The 10933-nt window shown below is 40.1% G+C and overlaps 1 protein-coding gene across 1 annotated transcript in view; it reads left to right on the plus strand.

Annotated features, from left to right (window-relative positions):
• Nucleotides 1-956: 956 nt before the first annotated feature.
• The window catches only part of LOC106596915 (netrin-G1), a 221065-nt gene continuing 211088 nt past the window's right edge, over nucleotides 957-10933 (plus strand). The window contains exon 1 of the mRNA XM_045714452.2: nucleotides 957-1379. The gene's annotated coding sequence lies outside the window, so the exon portion shown is untranslated. The remainder of the gene's footprint in view (nucleotides 1380-10933) is intronic.

A 10933-nucleotide genomic window follows, 5' to 3' on the forward strand; every position in this document is an offset into this window, starting at 1 on the left:
TTATGGCGCTAACTCCCGGTCCCGGACATGGCAATAACACCAACATTAATAAGCGTCTTGCTCAAAACCGACCCGTCACGACACTTGTTTGCCCCACTGTTCGGCACCCTGCAGGGGCAAGTATAACATCAATGACTCTTCACCGCGGGAGCTACGTACAGCAGCCGCTCCGCCGCATCCGTCTTACTCTGCCCTACAAAAGCCTTTAAAAGTCACCACATTATGCACGGTCGATTTGAAGGAGTTCCCGTTTAAATGTATTTCAATGACTGGTGAACTTGGAGAGAGGAAAGGTAAGTACTTGTCTTCTTTATTGGCTTGAAGAATATAGGAACAATGCATAACAGGCGTTTTCACTGCTTTGCGTCTCTCACCTGGGAGTGAAATGATTAGTAGAGAATAACAGATGTCCATTGATCAACGTCATGCGTTATTACTTTTGATGTGTTGATGAAGAGTTGTTTATGTTGTTTAAATGTTGTTTATGTGTTGCTTTATCTGTCATGTTATCGAACTTTGGTATAAATGACAGATTAGCACGTGAAACTACACATTAAGAAAAAAAAATGCATTTGGTTCACACAAACTAAAGAAATTGTTGTCAGACCATAGTAAGAAATTACTATGAGGTTTTATTCTAAAATATAGATATTACTATCCCATGAACCTTCAGTGGAAACCACATGTGAAATAGACCTTTTCACATTGTATAGCTAGACAGAATATGACAAGAATGCGAATACGCGGATATCCACACCCTCATCCCCCAATTCAGCTTCGGCATATTATTGTCCACATAAAGAGGGCATATACTATTCTAAGTCCGTATCTTGGGTGACTTCATCTCTCCCCTTTTTCAAAAGGTTACCTCTAGGACCCAGCTGAATGAGAGAGACAAGTGTTGAACTATAATAGTTCTCGTCGTTCCTATTAGCTCACGTTTGGAAAAAAGATTGCTTATCTCCATTCTAGACTCTTATTGGGGAGTGACAAGTGGTAGGAGACAGTGGGGAAGCCCGTAATTACCCACTCCGAGCTCTGTGGCTCTGTCCTTAAACCCCGCAGAAAGAGCAGAAAGAGCGGAGATAGGTGGTTTAGGAGGTTATCAAGGAAGATCCCGAAGACCTGAGGAACGCCTGCATGGTCGACTGACTCAATATATCAACCGCGTGAACGTCTCTGCTGCATAAAATAAACCGATGATTAAGGATTAAGCGTGGAGGTTTCCCATGTCTCGGGTTTATTCCTGTCTCCGGAGACTCGTCTGAGCGGTGATAGAGAGACTTGGAGAGAAGCCGTTTGTGCTCCCGGGATTTCCCTGAAAACCCTCAGCTCTCAGTGAAAAGAGAGGGATCTCCAAAAAAAAGAGGTTGCAGAAGGTGAGAGGAGGAAGGAGATGTTAGATCTTGAAGTTGATAACCAAAATCTGAGGATTTATTGGGTTATTTTAGCTATTTTAATCTTCTATGGGTTTTTAGCGCGAGAGAGATGTTTTTCTCTGTCGCTTTCTAAACGCTTTACGCATGACTCGGGTGGTTATTGTAATGATGAGGCTATAGATTTAGATGTGACCAAGATGTTTTCAATCTGGTCGTGTACCAAAGTCTACATCAGATATTGCAGATCTACTCCATGACCTCTTGCAACACACCAACTTTAATCAACTAAGGTAAACACTAGGTTGCATATTGAACTTGTTGAATGTTTAAAAACAGTTAGCCTACAGCTCCGTTCTAGGGCACTTACACTGTAAAATCAAGTGTCTATAAACACATAACTAAACACCTTTTTGGTAACACTTTTTAAATGCGTCAAGGAATTTAGAATTTTACATCACAGTGTTTAGATTGTAAACACCAGAAAGTGTTAATTCGCTGTAACACTTTTTAAACACACAAACAGGTTATTCAGCACAATGCCTTTAGGTTTTAACACTAAACACTGGGGGTGTTGTTTTAACACTCTAGGGTGTAAAGCCATATTTGCATATTTTCCCTGCATGCCTTTCAAGTGAATGTGAGCGATACCCACCAATGACTGTTTGTTAGTGACAAAGACATGGTTGTTGCGTTCAGTAACTTTTATTCCTGAAGCCTTGTGGTTCAATTAAAAATAAGCCCTTTATGTCCGCATGTTATACATTTCATGTTTTTAGTTTACTTTAGTTTAATTTACTTTAGTTATGGCGTAGTTATATGTGACGTTGTGGGCTGAAAATCCTGTCTCATGGACCACATCATACTCTTTTTACTGACTCGAGAGTCGTGATTTTTATTTTTTAATTTTTTTCTGAGTGACTCGTTCCTTTTAGTTGTTTGTTTGACCTGCTATTGCTGGCCGCAGTGAGTCCTACAGCAGGATTAATACGGGCTCCTCCGGCTCAGCCCAATAGACGTGCTCCAACCACCGACTGTCTGTCATATGTGCGAAGGGAAATAGATCATGAGCATAGAGAAGAAAAATCCATGTTTAGAACTGATAATTCATCTCATGGTGCAATAATGCAATTAATTGATTACTGAATGTTATGATGGACACAGCTTTATAGAACCAAAACATACACAAGCCTCTGCTCAACAGACTCAAACTGGAGAACGAATAGTGTGTTGGGGGGGGGGGGGGGTGGCGGGGGGGGGGGGGGGCTGCAGTTCACAAACGACTGTGCTTATCACCTTGCCTGGTTACCCAGACTCCTTGCTCCGGCCAAACGGATGTTAGTTTCTTCTCCATAAGGGGAAGTATGTAACGGACAACAGAGCAGAGGAAGAGTCGTTCACAAGTCGGTCGCAGCCACCACTACACCTCATTTTAAATGTATCAAGATATAATATTATTTGTATGTCTAGCAATCAAGAAATGTACATTGTCATTTTGTTTAAAGTACATGTTTACAAATCTTGGTCACAAATGACAGCTCCAATAAGCCCCCCCCCCCCCATATGGTGCGTCGTAGTCGCTAAGCAGTTTACTTTGAAGCGATGTGCCGATGCCTGTATCACTTTAGCAATGATCAATGACTTCCAAAGCTTTTGTTTTTGTTGAACAACCACCTGATTGGTTTGGTATTGGTGTCGGTAGAAGACATAAAGGCTACGCGCTACGGCGTGTGGGACGTCACCTATAATAATATGGCTGCTATAAATTCCTTTTGACCAGCAGCTGCCACAATTGTGTACACAGTGTCGAATAATGAACCTAATTTTCGAAAACAATTGGCTGGAAAGGCTCAATGCTTCAATAAGCTTAATTTGCCCATCACTAGGAATCCAGTCAGAGGGAGAATATCCATTTAGTTTTTTATATTTTATCACCCAAAACCTGCACTCAGAATAACTGCTATGGTAAAGGACTTAATGACAAGACTACCTAAACCATATAAACTGAAACAACCATCTCAGTACAATAAGTCCAACCCCTTACAAATTGGTTTAGTTTAGAAAATATTTTGTTATTTATCTTTGTATAGTGTAAGATCAATTTCATTAATCAATGTGCAGGAGGAAACATATTAAAACAAACTATTCAAAAAAATTACCTACAACAAAGCATGCTGGGAAATATGATAATGAGACCCCTCCGACTGCTTTTTTTCACTCTGAGAGAGAAAACGGAAATTAACTCAACACAGTCGAAAAACAACAACAACACTCGGTTGAAAATATTTCTTTAATCAAATGTCCTGTTCAGGTGTGCTGAAATGTAGGTAAGGTGACAAACATTCCTAACACCGATCTGAATAACAAGCATGGGAAGTCACATACATTTCTAATGACTTAAAGCACTCTAAGCAGGATGATGGGGAAAGGAAACATTAGTGTTTAAAATCTGGTTAGAAACTGACTATCATGCTCTTCAATCTTGCATTCTAAACGCCTGTGTTTAAAATGAGAACACTTATTGGGCTAATCTAAATACCTATTGTTTAAGTTTTAAACACGTTTCATGGTTTTACATGTGAGTATTACATGCTGACCAAACCGGCTCCGCATGCGTATGTGGATTTTGACCCGTTAAAATACCCAAAATAACTGTGAACTTACTATATTAAATTGGCGACAGGTCGAAACACACATGAAACATTCATGGCTATTTAGCTAGCTTGCTGTTGCAAGCTAACTTGTCATGGATGACAAACATTGGGTTGTTATTTGACCTGAAATGCATATGTTCGTGTACATTTAGCTAGCTTGCTGTTGCTAGCTAACTTGTCGTGGATGATAAACATTGGGTTGTTATTTGACCTGAAATGCATATATTCGTCTTTGTAGAGTTTTGGGTGGCTACTTTGAATAATCTCAAATATAAAATATATTTTGATTTGTTTAACACTTTTTTGGTTACTACATGATTCCATATGTGTTATTTCATAGTTTTGATGTCTTCACTATTATTCTACAATGTAGAAAATAGTAAAAAGACAGAAAAAACCTTGAATGAGTTGTTGTGTCCAAACATTTGACTGGTACTGTAAGTATTCAAACCCTTTACTCAGTACTTTGTTTGAAGCACCTTTGACAGCGATTTCAGCCTTAACCCTACAAGCTTGGTACACCTGATTTGGGGAGTTTCTCCCATTCTTCTCTGCAGATCCTTTCAAGCTCTGTCAGGTTTGATGGGGAGTGATGCTACACAGCTTTTTTCAGGTCTCTCCAGAGATGTTCCATTGGGTTCAAGTCCGGGCTCTGGCTGGGTCGCTCGGAGACATTCAGAGACTTGTCATGAAGCCACTCCTGCGATGTCTTGGCTGTGTGCTTAGGATCGTTGTCCTGTTGGAAGGTGAACCTTCGCCCCAGTCTGAGGTCCTGAGCGTTCTGGAGAAGGTTTTCATCAAGGATCTCTCGGTACTTTGCTCTGTTAATCTTTCCCTCGATCCTGACTAGGCTTCCAGTCCCTGCCACTGAAAAACATCCCTACAGCATGATGCTGCCACCACCGTGATTCACCGTAGGGATGGTGGCAGGTTTCCCCCAGACGTGACACTTGGCATTCAGGCCAAAGCGTTCAATCTTGGTTTCATCAGACAGAGAATCTTGTTTCTCATGGTCTGAGAGTCCTTTCGGTGCCTTTTGGCAGACTCCAAGCAAGCTGCCATGTACCTTTTACTGAGGAGTGGCTTCTGTCTGGCCACTCTACCATAAAGGCCTGATTGGTGGAGTGCGGCAGAGTTGGTTTGTCCTTCTGGAAGGTTCTCCCATCTCCACAGAGGAATTTTGGAGCTCTGTCAGAGTGACCATCGGGTTCTTGGTCACCTCCCTGACCAAGGCCCTTCTCCCCCAATTGCTCAGTTTGGTCGGGCGGCCAGCTCTAGGAAGAGTTTTGGTGGTTCCAAACTTCTTACATTTAAGAATGATGGAGGCCACTGTGTTCTTGGGGACCTTCAGTGCTGCAGAAATGTTTTGGTACCCTTCCCCAGATCTTGACACAATCCTGTCTCTGAGTTCTACGGACAATTCCTTTCATCTCGTGGCTTGGTTTTGCCACGTCCTGACCATGGTAAGCTGTCATTTTCTATGGTAGAGTAGGTCAGGGCGTGACCGGGGGGTTTATTCTATGTGTTCTATTTCTATGTTGTTAGCTTCTAGTTTTTGTATTTCTATGTTGGTTTGTTTGGGATGATCTCCAATTAGAGGCAGCTGGTCCTTGTTGTCACTAATTGGAGATCATACTTAAGTAGGGGTTTTTCTTCCTGGATTTTGTGGGTGATTATTTTTGAGTAGTGTTTGTTTCTCCTCTGCGTCACGGTTTATTGTTTTGTTTATTCAGTTTATTTATGTATTGCAAAGTTTCACAGATTAAATAAAATGTGTAACGACACACACGCTGCACCTTGGTCCTCTCATTCCTATGACAGCCGTGACAGGTTTTTGCTCTGACATGCACTGTCAACTGTGGGACCTTATATAGACAGCTGTATGCCTTTCCAATCAATTAAATTTACCACAGGTGGACTCCAATCAAGTTGTAGAAAAATCTCAAGGATGATCAATGAAAACAGGATGTACCTGAGTTAAATGTTGAGTCTCAGAGCAATGGGTCTGAATACTAATGTAAATAAGGTATTTCTGTTTTTTTTATATATAAACTGTTTGTCACGCATCACTACTTCACAGGAGAGCCATTTGAACGTAACCTTTTTTTAAATCAAAATGCATTTTTGGGGCAGAAATGCTTTCTGGAACATGTGAATTTTCATGTGCCTTAATATCAAACTTGTATGCCATCTGTAAATATAAATAACATTTGTGAAATACGCGCCGAATAGGTCTAGCCACAGAAAAAAAGCAGGCGCTAGCCATGATTGGCTGAGATAATGAGTGGGCTGGACATTCCCCTGAGAGATGAGTTCAGATTGGTCTGCCATGCTTCTGTCTATTTGAGCTGGTCAGTATGTGTAAGTACTAATGCGGCTTTTAAAAATATATATATTGCGTACTGAAATTGCAAAAGTGTTGCTCTCCACTTTCTGGAGGACCGAGTTTTTGAAATCAGTGGAATTAGAGTATGATAGCTAAGGAGATGGTCTCCAGATTACATCTTCAAAGTAAATCAACTATGGAATCTGTGACAGAGATAGTCTAGCTAGCTACATTTTTCAGATATTACACATTTCTAATTTTGTCAGAAAGTCTTTTTCTTTTCACGTTAAAGTGTACAGTTAGCTAGCTAGCTAACGTTACCTTGCTGACTCGCTAGCTAATGTTACATGTTTGATCTGTGTAGTAATATTATTCGTATTTCAGAGCCATTTGTATTGCTAGTTATAGCCTAATGTTAGCTCGCTAACATTGAACCTGGTTGGTTAGCTGCCTGCAGATTCATGAAGGTTAGTAACGTCATGAGTTAGGATTATGGTTCATTGTTTAGCTAGCTAGCGACATGTCTTAACAAAGACTCCACTATGCAAGTATCCATTTCAATTGAATGTTCATGATGTCCTTACGTCTATCAACAGCTGTCGAGTCGCATCTGGTAAATTTACTGAGGAATTTACGAACACTCAACACCCATTGAATATGTCCGACGTCAATAAACGTTGGCAAAAAAAGTGTTATCAAATTTTTGCCAGCAGCACAGTTGCAGTCACTAATGCTCTGGATAACATAAAAACAGCCTAACCAGCTCTGCTAAGGCGATTAAAATGGTCAGAGTGAGCTGTTCTCTCATTTGTGTCTGGAAGTAGCTAGCCAGTTAGCCAGTTAGCTTGGGTGCTTGACTGCTGTTGTGAGGTCAGAAAACTCGGACCAACCCTTAAAGAGATGGGTGGGGCTTAAGCTTTAAAGGGTGTGAACGATGCTGAACGGGTGTAGACAAAGAAGAGCTCTCCAGTAGGTACCAAAACATTCATAGGCCATTTTCTCAAAAGTGAGGTTACACATTTATCAACTTTCAAAGCAGAATTACTTTCCCATTGTTCCTAAACTGTAGTGTATGATATACCGTTTTCTAGCTCTGATCCTCTACTTTTATCCAATATAAAAAACACTGTTTCAAATTTTGCCGAAGACAGAATCGACCTGGTCTGTTACAAATGTTGTCATTCTGGTGTATAGTGATGTCAGTATGGTGTATTGTGATGTCATTATGGTGTATAGTGATGTCATTTTAGTGTATTGTGTGTAGATTGATCAGAGAAAAAAATTATTTAATCCATTTTAGAATAAGGCTGTAACGTCACAAAATGTGGAAAAAAGAGAGAGGGGGTCAGAATACTTTCCGAAAGCGCTGTACATAGACAGAGGGGCACTGTTTCGCCCTTTCGGATGTTTTCTTCGGTGAGATAGGTAGCCTCTTGCGAATTGAATGACAATTATTAAACGCAGAGTGATTAAAGATACATTATTTAATATGTTGTGGTTTTTTTGAGGGGGGGGGGGGGTGTTGGAGGGGAAGCCTGGCTTCCCTTAGAAACCATGAACATACACTACTGCTAGTGGTTATGGCTCATACTGGCTGGACGGGGGATGTATAGGCTATAGACAGGGCTGATTGGTTATGGCTCCTACTGGCTGGACGGGGGTTGTATATGCTATAGACAGGGCTGAGTGGTTATGGCTGGAAGGGGTTGTATAGGCTATAGACAGGGCTGAGTGGTTATGGCTCCTACTGGCTGGACGGGGTTGTATATGCTATAGACAGGGCTGAGTGGTTATGGCTGGACGGGGTTGTATAGGCTATTGACAGGGCTGAGTGGTTATGGCTCCTACTGGCTGGAAGGGGGTTGTATAGGCTATAGACAGGGCTGAGTGGTTATGGCTCCTACTGGCTGGACGGGGTTGTATAGGCTATTGACAGGGCTGAGTGGTTATGGCTCTTACTGGCTGGACGGGGTTGTATAGGCTATAGACAGGGCTGAGTGGTTATGGCTCATACTGGCTGGACGGGGTTGTATAGGCTATAGACAGGGCTGAGTGGTTATGGCTCATACTGGCTGGACGGGGGTTGTATAGGCTATAGACAGGGCTGAATGGTCTGAGGGGCTGAATGTCTGTCTTCTGATGGATCTTAGAGGATTAACACAATAATACCTGAGTTCTGATTAATAGTGATGTTATGTTTGATACCGGAGCTCCGAGTCATGTGTTGAAATCGAGAAGAAAAAAAAGCAGTTAACTTCGAAGCAGTGTGTCGATGCGTGTATCACTTTATCACAAGTACGTCGTTACCCACGTCCGAAGCTTCGTTTGATCACAGGCTTTTTCAAACCGTGTGTTGCAAAAAATGCGAGATCCCACTGATTTATGTCGTGGTTCCGGTGCTTTTGTCCGATTCCAAGCTGCTTTCAAACACTGACCCCTACTGGACACCGTACATACAAATATAGTTAGGATTTTTGAACGATAAGTTTCACCTCAACGTTAGCTTAGTGGGTAGGGAACATTCAGGGACGTTATGGTATGAGGTCGAATTCCACTGAAGGCAGACTATTTATAAAATTGTTCTTTATGCACCGTTGTTCAAAAAATTTATCTAATTTAGTATAGTACGTTTCTGTCTTAAGCATCATAAATAATGCCATAGATTAATATTTTTTTAAATAGTCAACTTGAAGGCGAAAAAGGGAAGCATGATGTAAGATGCAAACCTGATATTTCAATTGATTATAGGCCACTATAATATATAATAATAGGCTACTATAATATAATATATAATTATAGGCTACTATAATATAATATATAATTATAGGCTACTATAATATAATATATAATTATAGGCTACTATGATATATAATAATAGGCTACTATAATATAATTATAGGCTACTATAATATAATATATAATTATAGGCTACTATAATATAATATATAATTATAGGCTACTATGATATATAATAATAGGCTACTATAATATTATATATAATTATAGGCTAATATAATATAATATATAATTATAGGCTACTATAATATATAATTATAGGCTACTATAATATAATATATAATTATAGGCTACTATAATATAATATATAATTATAGGCTAATATAATATATAATTATAGGCTACTATAATATAATATATAATAATAGGCTACTATAATATAATATATAATAATAGGCTACTATAATATAATATATAATTATAGGCTACTATAATATAATATATAATTATAGGCTACTATAATATAATATATAATAATAGGCTACTATAATATAATTATAGGCTACTATAATATAATATATAATAATAGGCTACTATAATATAATATATAATTATAGGCTAATATAATATATAATTATAGGCTACTATAATATAATATATATTTATAGGCTACTATAATATAATTATAGGCTACTAAAATCAGCCAACGACTGACCGCTGCTACAAGGTCTTAAAATGAAAACAACTGAGAAAAGAAATACCTGTATCGATAATCACTGCTATGTATTCCTGACCAGCAGATGTCACTAATGTGCTTCGTGAACAGATAATGAAGCTCAGAGTAATTAACATTTTATTTTCTTTCCCCGATACAATTTGGTAAAAAGCGCCTAAGCCTTCAGAGAGCCTCGGTTTCCCATCACTACTTAATCATTTGATATATAGGCAAAAGTAGCCTGTGTGTGTGTGTGTGTGTGTGTTCCAGTGTGCAGTATGTTAAATAGTTTTCAATAATGCATGGGAAGCTCTCATACATACATGGTGTTGGCTATCTGAGTCTACAGCAGGCATCATCAACTTCAGATAAACTTTTTTCATGAGCGGATAATTATGAATCGTTTGGAAAACTGAAAACCACCCCACCACTGTGATACTAGGTAGACTGCAGAGAGGGATAGAGAGTAAGAGGAGCACAGAGACAGAGAGTAAGAGAAAGGCAGAGAGAAATAGAGAGAGAGGGAAGCAGAGAAAGAGAGAGGGAGAGAGGCAGAGAAAGAGAGAGAGGCAGAGAAAGAGAGAGAGAGAGGAAGAGAAAGAAAGAGGCAGAGAAAGAGAGAGAGAGAGGCAGAGAAAGAGAGAGAGGCAGAGAACGAGAGAGAGAGAGAGGCAGAGAAAGAGAGAGGGAGGCAGAGAAAGAGAGAGAGAGGCAGAGAAAGAGAGAAAGAGAGGCAGATAAAGAGAGAGAGGCAGATAAAGAGAGAGAGAGGCAGAGAAAGAGAGAGGGGCAGAGAAAGAGAAAGAGAGAGAGGCAGAGAAAGAGAGAGAGGCAGAGAAAGAGAAAGAGAGAGAGGTAGAGAAAGAGAGAGAGAGAGAGAAAGAGAGGGAGAGAGAGAGAAAGGGAGGCAAAGAGGGAGGCAGAGAAAGAGAGAGAGAGGGAGGCAGAGAGAGAGAGAGAGAGAGAGGCAGAGAAAGAGAGAGAGAGAGGCATAGAAAGAGAGAGAGAGGGAGGCAGAGAAATAGAGGGAGGCAGAGAAATAGGGGGAGAGCAAGAGGGAGGCAGAGAAAAAGAGAGGGAGGAAGAGAAAGAGGGAGAGGTAGAGAAATAGAGAGAGAGGGAGACA

This window comes from Salmo salar, chromosome 03 (genome assembly GCF_965601325.2).
Source record: "Salmo salar chromosome 03, fSalSal1, whole genome shotgun sequence".
Taxonomy (NCBI): domain Eukaryota; kingdom Metazoa; phylum Chordata; class Actinopteri; order Salmoniformes; family Salmonidae; genus Salmo; species Salmo salar.